This window comes from Chlamydotis macqueenii, chromosome 8 (genome assembly GCF_036417535.1).
Source record: "Chlamydotis macqueenii isolate bChlMac1 chromosome 8, bChlMac1.mat, whole genome shotgun sequence".
Lineage (NCBI taxonomy): Eukaryota > Metazoa > Chordata > Aves > Otidiformes > Otididae > Chlamydotis > Chlamydotis macqueenii.
Window position 1 is genome coordinate 3,420,247 of NC_141563.1, and position 22,152 is coordinate 3,442,398.

The 22,152-nt window shown below is 51.6% G+C and overlaps 2 pseudogenes; both read left to right on the top strand.

The window, feature by feature from the left end:
- The first annotated feature begins 7,975 nt into the window (after window positions 1-7,975).
- LOC147599885 (olfactory receptor 14A16-like) lies at window positions 7,976-8,905 on the top strand (annotated as a pseudogene).
- Window positions 8,906-17,941: 9,036 nt separating this feature from the next.
- LOC147599886 (olfactory receptor 14C36-like) lies at window positions 17,942-21,568 on the top strand (annotated as a pseudogene).
- The last annotated feature ends 584 nt before the right edge of the window (window positions 21,569-22,152 follow it).

The window sequence follows — 22,152 nt, forward strand, 5'->3', positions numbered from 1 at the left end:
TAGAGAAAAGTTCCTATTACCCGCAATGAATTACCGCTGGATGGATCTAGAGGCCGACCTGGATACCTGTAGTGTCTTTGGAAATCATAGAATCGTAGAATGGTTAGGGTTGGAAGGGACCTTCAAAGGTCATCTAGTCCAATCCCCCTGCAAGGAGCAGGGACATCCCCAACTAGATCAGGTTGCTCATCCAGCCTGGCCTTGAACGTTTCCAGGGATGGGGCCTCCACCACCTTTCTGGGCAACCTATTCCAGTGTTCTATAACTTGCATCGTAAAAAATTTTTTCCTAATTTCTAATCTAAATCTACCCACCTCTATTTTAAAACTATTACCTCTTGTCCTACTGCAACAGGCCCTACTAAACAGCCTCTCCCCATCTTTCTTGTAGGCCCCCTTGAGGTACTGGAAGACCGCTATCAGGTCTCCCTGGAGCCTCCTCTTCTCCAGGCTGAACAGCCCCAACTCTCTCAGCCTGTCCTCATAAGAGAGGTGCTCCAGCCCTTTTATCATCTTTGTGGCCTCCTCTGGACCTTCTCCAACTGGTCCATGTCCTTCTTGTGTTGGGGGCTCCAGAACTGGACACAGTACTCCAGGTGGGGTCTCACCAGGGCAGAGTAGAGGGGGAGAATCACCTCCCTCGACCTGCTGGCCACGCTTCTCTTGATGCAGGCCTGGTTGAACTTAATGAGGTTGGCACAGGCCCACCTCTCCAGCCTGTCACGGTCCCTCTGGATGGCATCCCTACCCTCCAGCGTGTCGATGGCACCACACAGCTTGGCGTCATCAGCAAACTTGCTGAGGGTGCACTCTATCCCACTGTCCATGCCACTGACAAAGATCTTAAACAGGATGTGCCCCAATATGGACCCCAGAGGAACTCCACTCGTCACCAGTCTCCACCTGGACAGAGAGCCATTGACCACCACTCTCTGAGTGCTGCTCTGCTCTCATCTACCAGGCCAATCACTTCATCATACAAGTTTATCAGTTTGTTAAGCATGATTTCCCCTTGGTGAAGCCATGCAGAAAACTCCTGATCATTTTATTGTCTTCAAAGTGCCTGGTAATTGTTTTCCAGATTTAGCTGTTCCATCAGCCTCCTAGGGATCAAGGTGAGGCTGACAGACCTGCAATTCCCTGGTTCTCCCTTTGTGCCACTCTTGAAGATGGGTCTGACATTTGCTTTACTTTTGTCTCCAGGCACTTCTCCCAGTCACCATCATCGATCAAAGATTATCAAGGGTGACCTCAGAATGACATTAAAAAGTCACTGTTCCCTGACCTGATACTCTTTTACGAAGGGTGCATTTTCCTTGTTCCAACCTTTCCCACTGGTCTCTAGGACCTGAGATTCGTCAAAGCCTTGCTAGTGGAGACAGAGGTGAAGAAAGTGTTCAGTACGTCCACGGTATCAATGTCTTGTGTAAGCCAGTCCCTTGATCGTTGAGCAATGGGCCCGTATTTTCCATATTCTTCCTTTTGTCACCTATGTACTTATTGAGGCCATTCTTGTTGTCTTTGACATCCCTGGCCAGACTCAATTCCATTTGGGTATTAGCTTTTCTAACTTCATTCCTGGATACTTGGATGTTTGTTTCTCCCAATTATTCATCTTTGCTTTCACCACCTACATGCCTCATTTTTGTATCTGAGTCAGCTGAGAGCTGAGGGGTCTGCAGGAGAAGGCAGAAGAACATTGGCCAGAAGGGTTGAAGACCAGCTCCTTGAGGGAGTCATATTGTCTGTCTGTCTATATAGGAATAACTTTTTCCACTAACACAGCCTGGCACACCAACCTTCATCAAGTCTATTTCCACTGGTGCTTGATTTGCTTGCTTTGTATCCTCATTTGCTGTTGCAGAGACGGTTGTCACAATAATTCATAGCTGGGCCAGAAATTAAACTAGTACGTCTTTTATTTTCTATAGTATCCTGAAACTCCTCCTGCTGTTATTGTGTCAGACACACCTGAGTGAGGGTGAGCCATGAGCACACAGACATTAACAGCCGACCAAATGGAGCCTGGGGAACCTTGAGTAACTTGGGGAATTGGCCAAGAGATACCTCTTGAAGTTTACCAGAAGAAGTAGCCAGTCCTGCATCGGAGGGGAGAATAACCCCATTTATTAGGCCCACTGTAAGCTGACATGCTGAGAAGTGACTCTGAGGAGAAGGCACTGTGAGGGATGCCATACAAGCCAGTGGTGCATGCTCCCCATGAACAAGGCCAGCTGGGGCTGCATTAGGAAGAATGTGTCAAATCAGACAACTTGAGTTACCTTCCCCTTCACCTCAGCACTGGTGTGGCTCCATACACAGGTGTGTCCCTGTCTGCAGTTCCACATGTGGAGGAGTTGGGAGGAGCTGGAGGGTTCCCAGAAGAGGTCTGCCAAGACAGGCTTCAGAGCCTCAACCATATGTTCTGAGTATAGAGGAAGAAGGACCTGGGCATCTTCAGCTCAGCAGCAAAGAGGCTCAGGGCAGACTAGGAGTATCCTGAGAGTGCTTGAAGGGTGGTTTCAGAGATGGTGGAGCTTTGCTTCACAGTAATAAAAGCATGACAAGGAAATAATGGAAGACGTTGAGATGAAGGGAGACGTTGAGATGAGGGGAATAAAACAAAGAAATGTCTCTCCAAGGGTAATTCTGTGCTACAACAGGTCACCAACAGAGCTCCTAGACCATCCCATCATTTCGTGTTTTAAGCAACAGCTAGAGCAGATGGAAAGATACAAGTAAGGGTAGTGGGATCCTGAAGTGAGAGAGCAAGGTGGGTAAGCAAGGAAGACTGGGAGCGTGCAGGAAGACTGACAGCATGCAAGGCAAGAGCTGTAGGTGTGAGACCCTCCAGGACACCCTGTGCTGGAGATGATTAAGAGCTGTGGAAGGGCGAGAAGCCCACAACAGAGAAAAGGTCTTCCTCCACACTATCGCTGTTACTGGGACAACCCAGGCCTGTGAGGAGACACCATAACTTGATGGAACCAAGACATGAAGTCCTCCTCACTCCACCAAGGAGAGATTCATAAGCATCGTACCACAGTCCTGCACTTGGCACCACACATTCCCACATCACACTGCCCCAGGACAAGCCCTAAGCAATGTGTGACCCACAGGATCTCCCTTCCCAGGGGCTGGGGGTCAGGCCATGGCCCTTTGTCTTCATGCAACACATGGAGGTTCACTCAGCCTCAGAGCCACCTTTACATGGCCTTTGCCTGCCTCTCTTCTCTGCCTCCCATTTTCTCCTCTAACCAGCCCCCAGGGAGGCTTTGTTGGTAACAATCCTCAGTGGGACCCATTAATACTCCCTGAAACTGCAGGGGTTGCTTCTGACATTGGCTTCTTCAGGGGTTTGTCCAGGCTCCTCTCAGTGTCTGAGCTTCATGGTCTCCGCAGCAGGTACACCCTGGGGCTCATTAAAATGCAAAAGGCCATGTCTCTTCCAGTTATTTCCTACAATCTTCAAGTCTCGGAGAGATAATTGGAGAGGTCTCCAGAGTGTAGGTAAAGGGGAAGCTTTCAATGAATATTCAATAGAAAGGTTTTTTTTTTAAGTTTATTATTTTTTTTTCAATTTTATTAATTTTTCGGTTGTCAGAAGGAGTGATTGCTGCACTCTCCAGTTGATATGGATGCGGGACATTTGCTAATGGTATCAGGATGGGTAGGACCAGCTCCTCCTGGAGGTCAGGCACTGCACGGACAATCTGATTCCTCACCACTCCAGCCCCACCATTCCTCTCATCGACCTCCTGGGACTTGCATCACTTTTCCTGACATCAGACTTCTCCACCCAAGAATGCAGCTGGAGGTGACAGCTCCTCTGCACAAACTCCCACCTGCTTTCCTGAGAGACCTGGCTGCACACAGGCACAGCAGGGTTTCCTTCATTGCAAACCAACAGAAGGAGAGGATGGTAAAATTTAATAAACAAGAACCCACGCTTCTCATCTGTCCAAGGTGCTTCCAGTGAGGTTCACCACTCACAAGGGATAACCTCACTAGAGATGTTTGTCAGAGATAGATAGATACAAACGCAGTGAAGGAGCTGGCTGAAGAGATAATCCTGTTGCTGACAGACGAGGCGAGGCTTCTGACTCCTTGAAGCTCAAAGCAGCACCTGGGTATTTGAGAGGGATCTGATTCTGAACAAGGTGCAAGGGCAGGGGGTAACTGGAGAGCAATGGAAAAGCCAGAGGTCCCCACAGGGCATTTGGGCTCTTGGCTCCTGACCCAGTCCTGCATGCTGCAACTGCACCTTGCTCCAGAGAAGTTAAATAGGGATGTGTGTCTGAAGAAATAATTTTGTACTGGTTTCTTTATTGTGTCTCTCTACAGTGCAGTCTGGCTCCATTTGTACATGAGGTACGTGGATCAGAAAAATATCAAGAAGATAGGATGCCAAGAATTATATGATATAAAGGGAAACTGGCCTTTGTATTTGAAAAGTCATGGTGGTCTGGTGAGGTCGCCAATGACAGAAAGAGGGGTAACATAACCTCATTTTTAAAAAGGGGAACAGGCAACCCTGGCTGGTCAGCCTCATCGCTGTGCCTGTCAAGGTCATGGAGCAGATTCTCCTGGAAACCATGCTAAGGCACATGGAGAGCAAGGAGGTGGTTGGTGACAGCCAACATGGCTTCACCAAGGGCAGATCGTGCCTGACCAATTTGGTGGCCTTCTATGACAGGGTGACAGCATCAGTGGAGAAGGGATGAGCAACGGACATCATCTATCTGGGCTTGTGCAAAGCTTTTGACACCGTCCTGCACAACATCCTTCTCGCTGAACTAGAGAGACATGGGTTTGATGGACGGACCACTCGGTGGATAAGGAGTTGCCTGGATGGCCGCACTCAGAGAGTGGTGGTCAACGGCTCAATGTCCATGTGGAGACCGGTCACGAGTGGCATCCCTCAGGGGTCCGTGTTGGGCCCGGCCCTGTTCAACATCTTTGTTGGCGACATGGACAGTGGGATAGAGTGCACCCTCAGCAAGTTCACCAATGACACCAAGTTGTGTGGTGCCGTCGACTCGCTGGAAGGGAGGGATGCCATCCAGAGAGACCTTGACAGGCTGGAGAGGTGGGCCGGTGCCAACCTCATGAAGTTCAACCAGGCCAAGTGCAAGGTCCTGCACCTGGGTCGTGGCAATCCCAGGCACAAATCCAGGCTGGGCGGGGAATGGGTTGAGAGCAGCCCTGAGGAGAAGGACTTGGGAGTGCTGGTGGACGAGAAGCTCAACATGAGCCGGCAATGCACCCTTGCGGCCCAGAAGGCCAACCGCATCCTGGGCTGCATCAAGAGAAGCGTGGCTAGCAGATCGAGGGAGGTGATTCTCCCCCTCTACTCTGCCCTGGTGAGCCCCACCTGGAGTACTGTGTCCAGTTCTGGAGCCCCCAACACAAGAAGGACATGGACCAGTTGGAGAAGGTCCAGAGGAGGGCCACAAAGATTATAAGAGGGCTGGAGCACCTTTCCTATGAGGACAGGCTGAGAGAGTTGGGGCTGTTTAGCCTGGAGAAGAGGAGGCTCCGGGGAGATCTTATAGTGGTCTTCCAGTACCTCCAGGGGGCCTACAAGAAAGATGGGGAAAGGCTGTTCAGTAGGGCCTGTTTTGATTGGATGAGAGGCAATGGTTTCAAAATAGAGGGAGTTAGATTTAGATTGGATATTAGGAAAAAAATTTTTACACTGAGGGTTATAGAACACTGGAACAGGTTGCCCAGAAAGGTGGTGGATGCCCCATCCCTGGAAATGTTCAAGGCCAGGTTGGATGAGGCTCTGAGCAACCTGATCTAGTTGGGGATGTCCCTTCTCCTTGCATGGGGGTTGGACTAGATGACCTTTGAAGGTCCCTTCCAACTCTAACCGTTGTATGATTCTATAATTCCCCAGCATGTCCGAGGTTCATGGACTTGGCCCCAAACCCACCAGAGAGGTCATTTAAATGCCTTGGGCTGGTCCTCTGCTGCTCAGCTGCTCCAGGCTCCTGGGACGCAGGGAGCTCACGGCAAGGAGGCAGAATGGCAGACAGACAGCTCTGCCCAGGAGCAGCTGCTCTGCCAAGCGCAGCAGGGCTGAGGGCACTGCTGCAGGCACTGAGTGGGGACAGGCAGGGCGGTGAGAGGTTGAAGGCGGCCTGAGCTGAGAGCTCACTGGAGGACAAACCTTCACAGCCCTCTGCACGGTAAGTCTCTGGCTGCAGGGCAACGAACAGGAGGTTCCTGGAGGGGTCTCGTCCAGCTGCCACAGCCCCCAGAGATCTCTCTCCAGCGTAGAGGAGGAGGAGGAGATGCTCCAGAGCAGGGATTCCCTGCTGCACTGCCAGAGGGACAGGGCACAACGGCTGCCTTCTCCCAGGGACGGCTGCAGGGTGTGAATGTGTGTGTGCAGCCAGGGGTGCCCAGGGCTGTCCTTCAGAGCAGGGTCCCTGCGCCCCAGGGGCTGTGTGCTGGGGCAGGGTGTCCGATGTTTGCTGGAATCAGCCTTCCCAGGGAGCTCCCCAGGGGCACTGAGGGAGAAGCTGTGGGTGGAAGGACAGACCCCCATCAGGGTAGGGTCCTTCTGCTGACAAGAAGGTGCTGCATGGCTCAGAGCTTCTCACAGCTCCAGGTCACTCCCAGGACATGGGCAGAGGCAGCTTTCCAAGAAGCACAACAGGCAGGGGCTACCTCCAAGGAAAGGTGCTTTCCAGGGTCTGTGCTCTCGGTTTCCTGCTGTGACTGTGAGGGAACAGCAATGCAGCTGTTGGGTTTGGACAAGAGAAGGAGGCTCCTATAGCGTTACACTGACAGATCAGGAGGTCTGCGAGAAACTTGATAAAGCTCCTTCATCCATTCCTTTGCCTACAGAAAGCTCAGTCATCTCTTCAGTGTTTTTCTGATCCGCTCCTTAGGGCTGGCCAACAGAAAGATGGGCCTGGGCAGGGTCCTGCTGCCAGGAGCTGTCCTGATGACAGGGGTGAGCACACGGTGGGTGGGATGGGCTCTGTGAGTTCTAGAATCTTCAGCCAGAGCTCCAGCACAGGAGACTCTCCCCAGTGCCCCTCTGTCCCTCCATGGCCTTGCCACCCTGGGCAGAAGCACTGGGGCATTTCTCCTTCTTTCTCCACCTGCCCCTGCTGCTGCTGCTCTTGGTTTTGGGCTCTCTGGGGATGGGGGTTCAGCAGCAGCTCAGCCACTGACCCTGCAGGTCTCGCGGTGCAGATGTGTCCATGGGAGCAAGGTGTCCAAGTGCTCTTCTGGCCTCTGGGTCTCTGGGCAATGCAGTCCAGAGGGTGGGGATGAAGCTGGCTCTTTTTGCCAGACACCCCATCTTCAAGGGATCAGAAAGCTCACAGATCTTTACTGAGGAGAGTTTTACTGGGGAGGGGAGTTTTAAACTGGATTCCTCTGCTCTCAGCAGTATCCGATCTTCTTTTCAAGGGAACAGCTGGGTATGATCATCCTCCACAATAAAGAGGTGCAAGCCCAGGGCACCTGGGAGAAAGTCTGATGGACTCACTCTGCACTAAGGGTCTGCCTGTTTGCATCCCAGCTCTCCCAATGTAGCACTTGTAGTGTGTCAGAAATGTCAAGGCTGTCTGCTTCAAAAAGTAAAAGAAACATAATCCAACCCCCACAGCTCTGCTCTGCAGCCGGGTGAGTTGGGAGGGACAGTGCTGAAATGTCACTGATTTCATGAGGAGATTTAAACAGAGATCACTCCTGGTTCCTACCTGCCTGTTGGTGCACAGCAGCACGGACTCCTCAGGAGCCCACAGCAGAGTCCTCTGCTCCCCATTGCACCCTCAGCCAGCAGAACCCAGAGCTCAGCCAGGGAGCTGCATGAAGGTCTTTCTGGAAGGACAGAGTCTTTGGGGAGGGTAATGGTTCTATGAGAAACTGAAGAGGTTTTCCTCAGAGTTGTCTTTCATAACGCTTCACCGCCTTTTCTGCCTTGGACAGGCCCCCATGTTCAGAGGAAGGAAATGTCCAACAGCAGCTCCATCACTGAGTTCCTCCTCCTGGCATTCGCAGACACACGGGAACTGCAGCTCTTGCACTTCTGGCTTTTCCTGGGCATCTCCCTGGCTGCCCTCCTGGGAAACGGCCTCATCATCACTGCCATAGCCTGCGACCACCGCCTCCACACCCCCATGTACTTCTTCCTCCTCAACCTCTCTGTGCTTGACATGGGCTCCATCTCCACCACTGTTCCCAAATCCATGGCCAATTCCCTCTGGAATATCAGAGATATCTCACACCCAGGGTGTATGGCCCAGCTCTTTTTCTTTTTCTTTTTTATATCTGCTGAGTACTATCTTCTCACAGTCATGGCCTATGACCGCTACATTGCCATCTGCAGACCCCTGCACTACGGGACCCTCCTGGGCAGCAGAGCTTGTGTCCACATGGCAGCAGCTGCCTGGGGCAGTGGGTTTCTCCATGCTCTGCTGCACACTGCCAATACATTTTCACTGCCACTCTGCCAGAGCAATGCTGTGGACCAGTTCTTCTGTGAAATCCCCCAGATCCTCAAGCTCTCCTGCTCAGACTCCTACCTCAGGGAAGATGGGCTTATTGTAGTTAGTCTGTGCTTCTCATTTGTCTGTTTTGTTTTCATTGTGCTGTCCTATGTGCAGATCTTGAGGGCTGTGCTGAGGATCCCCTCTGAGCAGGGACGGCACAAAGCCTTTTCCACGTGCCTCCCTCACCTGGCTGTGGTCTCCCTGTTTAGCAGCACTGCCATGGTTGCCTACCTGAAGCCCCCCTCCATCTCCTCCCCAATCCTGGACCTCGTGGTGTCATTTCTGTACTCAGTGGTGCCTCCAGCAGTGAACCCCCTCATCTATAGCATGAGGAACCAGGAGCTCAAGGATGCCCTATGGAAACTCATGCAATTGACGTAGTTTCACTAACAACAACCTACCTCCCCTTCTCTGCATGTTTCTTAGAGTTTACCTTATCTTTTTCCTCTGTGATAATTCTACTTCTGTGTGATTTTCTATGTTCTTTTACTTCTTTTGAGGCTTGATCCTCTTGCGTCTGAGTCTTGTACTAAAGTGTGTCAGATGTGACCTGTCCAATAGCAGCTTCTCAATAAATTATATGTACCGTCTGCAGTGACTGAAGGCTGGGTACTTCTGCCAAAGTTGCTGCCAAAAAAAATTTCCAAGGAATTGATCTTTTAAAGAACCTTTGGGCTTTGTTTTCTCCTGGTGTTTTGAGTTATGCTCACAGTAAATTGGGTTCAACTGGACCAAAAATTGTGGTTTTAAAAGCTCTTTTCTTGGAGTCCAATGACAGTGGAGATGGTGTATGGGCTCCCTATTGTCTCCTCAGGCTGCATCATGTATGACTGCACTGATGGCATGTTCAGTCTCTCTGCAAATTAGTTTAGAGAGGTCAGGACAGGATGGGGACTCACCATGTGCCTTGGGCTGGGAGTGAATGGTGACTCAGAAGGTGAAACTCCCTCAAAGGTGAAATTTCTCACAAGTGAAGCAGTGAATCAAGGTTCCCACAAACAAGACTCTCCAGTGACATCGGGTCAGTGCCAAACAGGCACAGGGAGGTGAGACTGGAGAGATGTGGGAGCCACCTAAGGAGCCCCAGGGACAGGACAGCTCAGCAGCAGAGGACCAGCCCAAGGCATTTTAATAACCTCTCTGGTGGGTTTTGGGAGGAGTCCATGAACCTCAGACACTGCAATGAAGTTGAGGAAACCACTCCAGAAGCCAAGTCAGATGCAAACTCCAAAGTTTCTTCGAGCTTTAATGGGTCCCACTGAGGGACATTACTGACAAAGGCTCCCTGGGGCTGGTGAGAGCAGGAACCTGGAGGCAGAGGTGACAGGCAAAGGCAATGTCGAGGTGGCTCTGATGCTGAGTGAACCTGGGTGTGTCACATTAAGCCAAAGTGTCCAGCCCTAAATCCCAGCCCCTAGGAAGGGAGATGCTGTCCCTCACAAGTGGCTCAGGGCTCTTCCTGGGGCACTGTGATCTGGGAAGCTGTGGTGCCAAGGGCAGGACTATGGTACGACACCTCCCAGGCTGCTGGATATGGACAAGGAGGCAAGGACGCCCTAATGCTCTGCGGATAGGGTGTCTCATAGCCATCAGTGGCAGACACAACAGCCATTGACAATGGGAAAAAGACCTCATCATTTTAGGGGACTTTAAGCCTTTCCACGTCCCCCTGCCATCTCCACCACGGGCTGCCCTACAGCATTGCCTCACCTCTGCCTCCTTCCCCACAGCCTGTGCACATCCACCCTGCTACTGCACCTCGCTCTCACCTGAGCATCTTCCTTCCTTTACTGATATCTCTCTGTCCTCCCTGGCCCTCCCGTGAAACACAGAGCCTTGGGCTGATCCAGGGTGACCTGCTGCACAACAACACTGCTCTTGAGTGACATTTCTTTCTCCTTATGACCACTCTGGACCTTCCAAGATGAACATTAGGGCATTATTTCTTTCTTATACTGTATTGCACTACAAAGAACAGCACCACCATCTCTGAAACCACCCTTCAAGAACTCTCAGGCTACTCCTGTATTCTCTGGAGCATCCAGAACTTTGGGCCAAAGAAGCCCTTGTCTTTCAGCTGTCTCACAAAGGTCACATGCACCAGGTCCCAAACACCATGGCAGCAGACCTTCTCTGGACACTCTCCAATTCCTTCCCACTTTAAAATGGAGATCCCCACACTGGGACACACCTGTGTGTGTGGGGCTACACAACTTCTGAGATGAGAAGGATGTTAACTCAGGTTGTCTGGGTAGCCCATGCTCCTCCTTAATACAGCGTCATATGCAGCTGGCCTTGTTCATGGTGAGCGTGCACCACTGGCTCCTGTGGTGTCCCTCATAGTGTCCAGACCCTTCTCCTCAGGGTCCGTGTCAGGTCTCAGCCTGTCCTTATGAATTTGGTTAATCTCTCCCCTTTGCAGAACTGGACACTACTCCTTGTAAAACTTCCAGAGGTTTCTGTTGGTCCAATCCCAGGTTTTCTCAAGGTTCCTCTGCACTGAGCCAGCTGTTCATGTTTGTGTGCAGATGGCTCACCATGATGGTGGGGTCTCTCACAAGGTAACAGCAGCAGGAGTTGCAGGGCACTACAAATAACACCTCTGGGAGAAACTGTGGGGCCGGGGGGATCTACAAGTCACAAGGCCACAGATGTGTGCTCGGAGGGGAAGTTGCCCTTTATGGGAGAGAGCAGCAGGAGGGCCTGGAGTTCTGCCTGGGGACAATGAGTCAGCTGAGAGCTGAGTGGTCAACATGAGAGGGCAGAACAACATGGGCAGCATTGTGGTTGGTGGATGTCTGGTGGTGACGCCGTGATCAGGAAGAGGAAGTAGATGAGGCCTTCTGCAGAAAACTACAAGTATCATAGAATCCTAAAATCATAGCCTATTTTGGGTTGTAAGGGACCTTTAAGGGTCATGTAGTTCATCCGTCCTGTAAGGAACGGGGACATCTTCAACCAGATCAGGTTGCTCAGTGCCCTGTCCAAGTTGGTCTTGAATGTTTCCACAGATGAGGCATCTACCACCTCTCTGGGCAACCTGGTCCAGTGTTTCACCACTCTCATTGTAAAAAGAAGCCTCGTGTTTGCAGGCCCTGGTCCTCATGGCAGACCTGAACTATCCCAGTATTTGCTGAAGGGGCAACATAGCAAGGAGGTTTTTGGAGCACATTGACAGCGTCTTCCTGACAAAGGTGACAGAGCAGCCAGTGAGGTGAGTTGCCCTGTGGGACGTCATACTTACAAACAAGGAAGAGGTGGTCAGAAATGTAGAAGCCAGGGGTAAGAAGGTAGAGGTTCCTGAAAGAAAGGGACAAGGCCAAGAGCAGGGCTTCAGGACATCAGGCTCTGGCCTACTGAGGGACCTGCCTTGATGAATCCCATGGGATATGGCACTGTAGAGAAAAAGGGTGCAGAGAGCTGTTGGATGGTCAAGGGTCTCTCCCAGCTGCAGAACAGCCCACCCCAAGAGACAGGAAGTCATGCATAGTTGTCAGGGGGCTGGCATGGATGAGAAAGGAGCTCCTGACTAAAACAAAGCATGAAGAGGCAGCACAGAGAGGGTGGAAGCTGACTGCCTTCCAGCCTCAATGGTTCAGAAATTCTGGGCTGGAGAGAGCCATTTGTGTGTGTGTGCTTGTGTGGGCATGGGGGAACAGGGGGGATGAGGGGATCCCAGGGCTAGCTGCTGAATAGACAGAGGGTCTAAAACCAGCTCCTGGAGGGAACCACACTGTGTGTGTGTCTGCAGAGTGCTATGAACATTTCCCTCCCTTTCATGTCATTGAGTCTTTACAGCATGAAGCTGTATTGATGTTCTTACGAGAGAGATATTTCACATTGTACACTGTTCAGTGTGCAATGTATACTAAACAAAAGACAAAACCACAAAATGAAAAATACACCTCCCAAGAGGAGCTCTCACTCCTGTGGTGTGAGGAGGATGGAGGGCTTTGAGGGGAGGATGTCACAGACTTGTACTACCTACGGTGAGGTTTATCAGAAGACACTTTGGTGAAAGGCAGGAGCACAGGAGGCAAGGAGTGAAAAGAAGAGATGGTCAGGCTCAATATAGGGAGACACTGTTGCAACACGTGGACAGTGAGACATGGGAAGCCATTTCCCGGAGAGTGTGCGCTTCATCCATCCCTGGAAGTTTCTCATACCCGTCTGCATAAAGCCAAGAGCAACCTGGTGTGATCCTGCTTTGAGTAAGCTGTTACTCCACAGATATCTTGACATCCTTGGCCTCACCTTTAATTTACTGGCTCATTTTCTCCCTCACAAGTTCTTCACTGTTACCATCCTCACGGCTTCCAAGACCTCTAGCCTACCCTGCCTGGCTGAGATGGAGTTAATTGTCTTCATAGCAGTCCGCGTAGTTGCAATCTGGGGATCTGTGACCAAAACAGTGTTGGTAATGCATCATTGATTTAACTGTTGCCGAGCAGTGCTTGCACAGTGCCAAGAATTTTTCTGTTCCTCACACTTCCCTACCTGGAGGTGGGCAAGTAGTTGAGAGGGGACACAGCCAGCACAGCTGACCCCAACTGACCACGGGGATATTCTGTACCACATGATGTCATGCTCAGCAATACAAGCTGGAGGAAGAAGGAAGAGGCAGATATTTTGAGTTTTGTGCTGGAATCCTGCTTTCCTGAGCACCTGTCTGCCAATGGGAAGTCATGAATGAATCCCTCGGTTTATTTTGTTTCTGGGCACAGCTTTTACTTTATTTGTTCAACTTTCATCGTCTTGACCCAGGAGTTTCTCTCACTTTGCCCTTTCTGATTCTCTCCTCATCCCTCAGGAGAGACGAGTGAGCGAGCAGCTGGATGGGGGCTTAACAGCCACGTTATGGACGTATTTCTGTTTTCACTTCAAAGAGTAACAGTACCATGCTCTACAATTTCTTCCCCTTCTTGATGATGATAAATGTAATTTCTTTACTTTTATTCCTGTCATGCCTTCTTACTTGACTGGGGAGCTGTAACATAACAGAGTTTAGCCTCTGGTATGGAGTTTTTAGAACAGTGCTTTTCCTCTCACTGCAGTGTGCGTTATCATTTCATGGTAACACCTCTCAGACAATATTGCCCCTCATTCCTTTCTGCTCTCTTTCATCCTTATTTGAACTTTGTGTGAGAGGAGTTTATTTTGCTACCCAGAAATGTCAAGGGACATGTCTCAAACTGGTGAAAAGCACAAAGAAGGGCAAATATTCATGGGATGGACACTGGTACACCACCATTAGCTTTGGAGCTCTGAAGACCTAACTTTTCAGCAGAGTGTCTGGAAGGTCTGAGACCCCTCTGTCTGCTCTGTATGTCAGTACTGAAGAAGATATTACTGCAGTCAGAGGTGTTGTTTTGATTCTCTTCACAGACTAAAGCACCACATGGGTCAGCAGATATTTCAGGACACCTCAAGAGGCGTCATAGTCCTCTGGACCAAAAAATGGAGTCTCAAATGTAATGGCATCCCAACACTTGTGTTCAGGGATCTGATCAAAACACCCATCTCCATTTCTGTCATGGTGGTTCAGTTTGCTCAAGTAACCCTTGAGCTGATCCTCATCCACCACTGGTTGTTCACCTCTATAGCAAGAGAACCAACAAACCATAGCCTTCAACACAGAGGGCATCCTCCATGCTCATCCTCCCTGACTGTCTCTCCAGCAGAGCCTCTATTCCTGCATTGCAAAACCCCATGTGAGGAAGCTGTCCCACCACATCTCATTTAATCCTAAACCACCACAGTTGTGTGACAAGCCCTGGGGCTCCAGCTCCTCCTGCCTGTGACCCATCTCCTCCTGGCTGTGCACATCTGGGCCGTAGCGGCTCAGCCGTGGCACCAGGGTGGAGTGCAGACTTCTCAGAGGGAAACCTGAGCAGTGACCCTGACCAGCAGACCGTTGTACATGGAGCTGTGCTGCGCTGCATGTGCAGCTTGGCCTTCACGCCTGTGCTGTGCAGAGCAGAGCCTTTGGCTGCAGGACAACTTCAGCAGCTCATTGTCACAGCGGAGCCTGCGGGCAGCTCCCCCTCAGCGCCGGCCCTTACGCCTCCTGCGTGGCCTTGCCTGTATCCAACAATGCGGGAAGGTGTTCTCATGAGAACATCATTTCTGTCTGACTGTAGAGATGGTGAAAAGAGTTTTTCTTTTGAGAGGCATTCCTACAGTAGCTTGATCACAACAGAGGAATGTCGTCTATGGGTGAGGTCTGCATGGCGTGCTGTGTGTGGGTCAGAGTCCTCTTCAGTGCCTCATCCCCTGCGGTCCCCACCATCTGGAAGGGACCTAAGGAGGTGACATGCAGGCGCCTATTTAATGACCACTTGAAGAGAGGCAAGAGGAATCCCACTTCCTGGGCATTTGTTGCGGGCATGGGAGGGAGCTGAGTCTCCTTCCAGCCCCAGGAACACAAACTGAGGAGAAGATGCATTCACAAACTCAGTTGAATCCCTTCCCTCAGCAAAGGCAAATGTGATCCCTGCCCATCTCTATCTGGGTGTCCTGCCTAACAATGTGCCAAGAAGAGTTTATATTTACAGAGACTCTCTCAGTAAAAAAGGAATTACACTGCTGAAAATCAGTCTCTTTCCGCAGCTGAGAGAGGAACCATCAGTGATGGCTTCAGGCTGTTTCCCAGCAGGTTCCCCTGCAGCCCCAGGGACAGCTGGAGGGAGCCCAGAGGGGACAGAGGAAGTGCTGCCTTGGGCTGGGCCTCTGCTGCTGAGCTGGGCCGGGCTCCTGGGATGGAGGGAGCTGCTGGTAACAGGGCAGCGCTGCAGAGAGACAGCTCTGCCCAGGAGCAGCTCCTCTGCCAAGCGCAGCAGGGCTGAGGGCTCTGCCTGCAGGAGCTGAGGGAAGAGGAGCGAGGCACAGAGAGGTGAAAGGCAGCCTGGGGTGGGAGGATGCCGAGACCTTGGTGATGGAGAAATCTTCACAGCCCTGGATATGGTAGGTCTCTGGATGCAGGGCAATGCAGCTGGAGGGACACCCAAAAGCTATCCCAAAGCATATATGATCTTCAAGGAGGAGTCTCTCATTTTCTCCAGAGCAGAGAGGAGGACGTGCTACACAGCAGGAATTCCCTGCCGCTCTGTCAGAGGGACAGAGCATGATGGCTGCCTTCTCCCAGGGACGGCTGCAGGGTGTGAATGTGTGTGTGCAGCCAGGGGTGCCCAGGGCTGTCCTTCAGAGCAGGGTCCCTGCGCCCCAGGGGCTGTGTGCTGGGGCAGGGACTCTGCCTCTGCCAGGCTCAGCACTCAGCCTCCCTTTGTGAGCTCCCCACGGCGCTGGGGAAAGAAGCTGTGGGTGGGAGGAACAACTTCTGGCCGAGCAGGGCCCTTCTGCTGTCGAGAGGGTGCTGTGTCGGTCAGTGCTGCTCACACCTCCACATCACCACTGGGAAACTTCCAAGGGGATGTTTCAAGAGGAAGGTCAAGGCAGGGTTTGCTGTAGAGATAAAGAGATTTCCTGAGTGTGATTTTTTTTTTCCTGCTCTGAGGGTAGGGGACAGATAGCAGGTGAGGAGAAGGGAGGGAAAGAAATAGAAAAGGAGCTGTCAAGCTTGGACGAGTCCTTGAGACCTCTGAGCTGTAACTGTGAGTGGTCAGTTGGTCTGCTAAGAGCCTCCTCAAGTGCCTTCAGCCACTCCTCTGCCCAGGGACAGCACCAGCATCACCCTTGCTGCACCCAGCAGGGTTGTCCTGCCCTGGCCTTTGGAACCTCCAAACAGGAACAGGCACCCAGCCAGCGCCCTGCAAACAGGCAGGTGTGTGTAGGGCCAGGGTGAGTGCACAGAGGTTGGGATGGGGTCTGTGAGTGCTGACAGGGAAAAGAGATGGCACAGGGAAACACCTCCCAGGAGGAAAATCTCCAGGCATCAGGGATATGATGAGGGAATGAGAGGAAACTGAAACCAGAGTTTTGGTGGGGAGGGAGAATTCAGAAATCTCTCTATCATCCCCTCCAGGGCAGACCCCTTCCTCTGAGCAAACCCCCTGGCCTCCTCTCCCACCCACCCAAGCCTCTGCCCTCAGGGCTGTGGGGTCCCAGCCATGAACCCCCTCCTCTGCAGCCAGAGCTCCAGCAGAGCCGTGCTGCAGCTCTCCAGCCACGTGCCCACGGCCCTCTGCAGAGCACAGGGGCTGAGAGCAGCTGCCCCGCAATGGTGGTGTCAGGGAGGGGGCACGCACAGCTAGGGGAGGGGGATGCTAGCTCCAGTGCCCACCTGCCTCTGCCCTGTCCTCTCTCAGCCCCACCCTCGCTGTATTTGCCCTTGTGCCTCCACCTCTCTGTGGTGTTGCTGCTGGGATCTTGTTCTTGCTGTCAGGCTGTCTGGGGAGGGGAGTTCCAGCTGCAGAGTCACCCCCTGATCTTGTGGGTCCTTTCCTGCAGCTGTGTCCATGGGAACAACTGTCCCAGCTTTCACCTGTGGGGCTGTGGGCACTGCAGGCTGTGGGGCTGGGGCATCAGCTGCTTTTCCCTCAGTGAGATACCATCATGAAACACTTAGTGTAACTTCTTCTAGTATCCTTCCAAGCTGTGAGTTTCCTTTCAGGATGAAAACATCTACCATAACATCTTTGTGTTACCAGAACACCCCATGGTTCAGCACAGAGATGCTGAGGCCAAAACCCTGCTGTTGTTTTGGTGAAATGAGCCCTGAGTGCTGTGGGCTAGAAGCGGGGTACTGAGATTTCGAGTAAGGGTGAGGCATTTAGTGGTCTGCAGTGCATCCCTGTACTTTCAGCAGTGCTTGCTGGCTTTTTTGGAAACATAGTAGTGCGATTGCATTTAATCTCAGAATGCTGCAAGCCCAGAGCCCCTGGGACTGAGGGACAGACCAGCTCCCCTCACTCTGCACTAAGCCACAGCAATTCTCTTCTCATACAAGACTCATTCTGTTCTCTCTGAGTGCAGCAGAGATGTTGGGTGTTACTGGTATCTCAAAATAATTTCCTATTAATATGGCAAATATTTAAAAAAAAAATCAAACCCCCAAAAACCTACATATTCAGTCTGCCTTCTACCATCTTCTTTCCTTGGAACAGGAAATGCAGATGCTGACAAGCCCTTCTGCGTTAGGGGTGGTTTCCTTTCACAATGTTGAGCACCAGAGCTGGCCCCTTCTTCTACCGTTCCCATGAACTCACTGCTGCAGAGCACATCTGACACCTGGGCAGCCAGCGGGCAGAGGCCCAGCTCCTCAGGGCACATTCAGCCAGCACCAAACCAGAGCTACAGCCATGGAGGAGAAGGAAGGTCTTCAGAAATGGAAGAAGAAAAAAAAAAAGGACAAGATGTTTAGGAAGGGAAGAGTCTGTATGAAACTTTTTTGGTTTGGCTCAGAAAAGTCTCTCAAGCTTTTCAATGACTTTTTGTCCTTTCAGGTGTTCCCATGTCCAGAAGCAGCAGATGTCCAACAGCAGCTCCATCACGGAGTTCCTCCTCCTGGCATTCGCAGACACACGGGAGCTGCAGCTCTTGCACTTCTGGCTCTTCCTGGGCATCTACCTGGCTGCCCTCCTGGCCAACGGCCTCATCATCACTGCCACAGCCTGCGACCACCGCCTCCACACCCCCATGTACTTCTTCCTCCTCAACCTCTCCCTCCTTGACCTGGGCTCCATCTCCACCACTGTCCCCAAATCCATGGCCAATTCCCTCTGGAACAGCAGGACCATCTCCTACTCAGGATGTGCGGCTCAGGTCTTTTTCTTTTCCTTTTTGATGTCAGCAGAGTACTGGCTTCTCACTGTCGTGGCCTATGACCGCTACATTGCCATCTGCAGACCCCTGCATTACGGGACGCTCCTGGGCAGCAGAGCTTGTGTCCACATGGCAGCAGCTGCCTGGGGCAGTGGGTTTCTCTATGCTCTGCTGCACACTGCCAATACATTTTCACTGCCACTCTGCCAGGGCAATGCTGTGGACCAGTTCTTCTGTGAAGTGCCCCAGATCCTCAAGCTCTCCTGCTCAGACTCCTACCTCAGGGAAGATGGGCTTGTTGTGCTCAGTGCCTGTTTTGGTCTTGGCTGTTTTGTGTTCATTGTTGTGTCCTATGTGCAGATCTTCAGGGCTGTGCTGATGATCCCCTCTGAGCAGGGACGGCACAAAGCCTTTTCCACGTGCCTCCCTCACCTGGCTGTGGTCTCCTTGTTTATCAGCACTGGCACATTTGCCTACCTAGAGCCCCCCTCCATCTCCTCCTCATTGTTGGATCTGGTGGTGTCATTTCTGTACTCGGTGGTGCCTCCAGCAGTGAACCCCCTCATCTACAGCATGAGGAACCAGGAGCTGAAAGACACAGTGAAGAAGCTGATTCAATCAGCCCTTCCTCAGAAGCATTAAGCTGCCCATGTCTCTACAGAAGTCATTGCAAATTCACCTTGGCGTTCTTCTGTGCTTTGGGTATTTTATCTATGCTAAGCATGTTTGTCCATGCCTACACGCACTCCACTTCACCAGAGGCATGGACCCAGCCTGTCTGACCCAGAGGTCTGTTCACATGTGTCTGACACAATGGTAGAGCTAGCCTCCCATGTTGCATCACGATAATAAAAGAAAGTTCCTACAATATCTGTGTCTGGAGGTTGGGCTCTTCTTCCAAAGGTGAGGTCAAGCTGAAGGAGTTCTCCCCACAGCACCATGGTGCTGTGCCGGGGTTCTCCATGGGATGAGGGGAGGAGGGCGTAGGGCAACGTGTTCGAGAATGGGCTGAGCCTTAGCATGTGGGTGTCTGGTTACCCTGGAGACAGTGATCAACAGGGGTCTGCCTGGGACTGTCACGACATGGCGTTGTCACCACACTCACCACATGGCGTTGTCACCACCTCATGGTGTTGTCACCACCTCACTCTGCAGAGCAGGGCCAGCAGCTCAGGGCCATGTGGAGAGTACAGGGAGGGGTCAGGGGCAGCACGTCAGGTCAGCATGGACACATTGCCCTGGAGAACGGCTCTCTGGGGGCAGGGACATTCCTGGGGAAGAGCAAAGGAGCAACTCTGTGCTTCCAGGAGGGGGTCAATGACCAAGAGAAACCTATTTCTGAATGCACCAGGTCGGGGCAGCTTTCTCTATTGCTGGGGAGCTGCAGCAGCCTGAGGAGTCCCTGGGCCAGGAGTCTTTTCCTGGGAGAGGGGCTGGCACAGAACAACTTGTTGGCAGTGGACAAGAAGGATGTCTGGGAGACAGGCACAAGGGACACACGGAGACACTGTCCTCTGTCTCTTCATGCCATGGGTGGCCTTCAGCCCTGAGACACCTCTGTTTTCTTCCTTCACTCTCCATGCTTGGATGGACCTCAGGAAACATCCATGAGCATGGAAGAAGCACAGACCTCCTGGACTGAGCTCCCATCACTGCGGGGGAAGAGGAAAGATTGTGAGACACATGGGAGTGCAGGGATGCAGTGGGGTGTGTGTGGCAGTGTGCGTGTAAAAGAGAGGAAGAAGATGGCGAGGGGTGGGAGTGTGTCATCCTCAGACGAAATATGTTCAGTTTTGATGTTGAGGCAGAAGAAAGAGGTGGATGAGCAGTTCAGGGCTGGGACATGGAGCTAAAAAGAGGAGTCAAGGGAGTCAGGGGTTGGCACCTTCAGTATCTGAGGAGCATTAGCGGGGCTTTGGAAGAAGCTGCACGGGTGATGGGGAACTCACAGCCATTGTGAGTTCAGTCAAACTTGGGACAGCATGGGGTCAGAGTGAGGTGGGGAAGCAGGGGTGGAGATGGTCTCTTTGTTGAGACTGGAAGCCCGCAACAGAACTGAAATAATTTCCCTTTCTACTCTGGCTGCTGTCTCTTCCAGTGAGACCCCTGAGAAAACATGAGTTCCTTACAGCCACAAGGCTTTTTTCCCATTCCCCACTCTCCATAGAGGCTGGGAGGTGTCCTACTGCTCTCCTGCACTCAGCATCACACACCCTCACTTCTCAGTGCTCCCAGGAATGGCCTTCAGCATCCCGTGAGAGAAAGGATCCCACTGCCCAGGGTATGGGGTCAGTAGTTGATCATCCTGCTCAATGAAACACATCAGGGCTTTCACAATTGCCTTAACACTGGATTTTCAACCTGTAAGCAGTGCCTCTGACTTCCTACTTCACCAGCTCGCAGGGACAGCAACCTTATCTCCTCATTCCTTCATGGGCTCTTCAGTGATGGCCCTCAGTGGAGCCCACTGACATCCCCAGAGACTTGGAGGTTTGCTGCTGACTTTGACTGCTCCAGAGGCCACTTGAATCCACTTTCGGTACCTGCAGTTCAGGAACTTGGCAGCAGAGGGCTCATTAACATGCAAAATGCCCTAACAAGCCAAGTCTCTGGACTTAATTCAATTCCTCCGCTCTTATGTGGCTAATTTGAGAGGCTACAGGAGTGTAGTCAAAGTACAAAGTTCTCAGTGATCAATGTCAGTAAGAAACAATTTATTCTTTATGCACCACGCCATTTTTTCTGCTTATGCATTACGTGCCATCAGCAAACTCCTATTGATACTGATCTGGAGTCCTGATTGAATCTGAATATGTAGGGAAGTCAAGACCCTGTATGTCAGACACTCTATGGGCAGTCTTCATCCCCATGTACAACCTCACATGTCTCTCCTCAGCCACCTGGGACTGACAGCACCTCTGTTCAGATCAGAGCTTTCTCCACTCCAGCCTGTAGCTGCCTGATTTCGCCCATTGACACCAGTTTCCACTTGTTTTACTTGGGGAATGACGTGCCCCTGGATACAGAATGATGTTTCTTAATTATAAAAAAAAAAAACCAAACAAAATTAAGTGAATGTCCAGTTCAATTTTTAAAAAAATGCACTCCTCTGCTGTATATTAAGCCCACCTTACCTCCTCTGAAGTTCACTTTCCACCGTGGATGGCCTTAGACCAAAGGAAAATACATTTTGTGCCAAGCACAGAGCCCAGGAGCCCCCAAAGCACTCCCTGCGCTGGACGCTGTTTGTCCATATTTGCTCACAGCATGTCACACTCTGAAGCCATGAGCTCCCTCGATTCACAGAGGGAAGCAAAGAGACAAAGTCAGTGAAAAGCTCTTTTTTGAACAGCCTGCGCTAATCGCAGCAGATCTGGGCTATAGAAATGTCTTCAGGCAGGCTCTGCAGCATCGAGACCCACTCATTTCTCATTCTCCTCCAACACTGGACAGCTCGGGTGCCATTATTCATATTTTCCCTTCTCCTCAAGGGAGAGAAATGAGTTGTCTCAACTGAGATGCTTTGGCCTACCCTGCCTGTCCACCATCTCCTGCTCCAGAAATGCTCCCATCAGCCCTGGGTCACATTTCCTAGTCCCATGTGGGCGCTTCAGGCACCCCTGGTGTTCTCATTTTATTTATTAAGGGGGGACTATGGTGGTAGCTTCTGTAGGAAACTGCTAGAAGTTGTTTCCCCTTTGTTCAGTGGACTCGGCCGGGCCTAGAGCTGAGTGGCCAAGGCAGCAGAATGTTCTGTGATAACGCCTCTGCAATAATGTATTTAAGACAGGGAAAGAAAAAAAAAAAAAAAAAAAGGAGAGAGGATGTGAAGAAGCTGAAGCAGGGGCAGAGAGGCGGAGGCATGAGCCTCGTGGGCCTTGCAGGCCTCACCCTCTGGCCTCCCGCCGGGCTGCCGA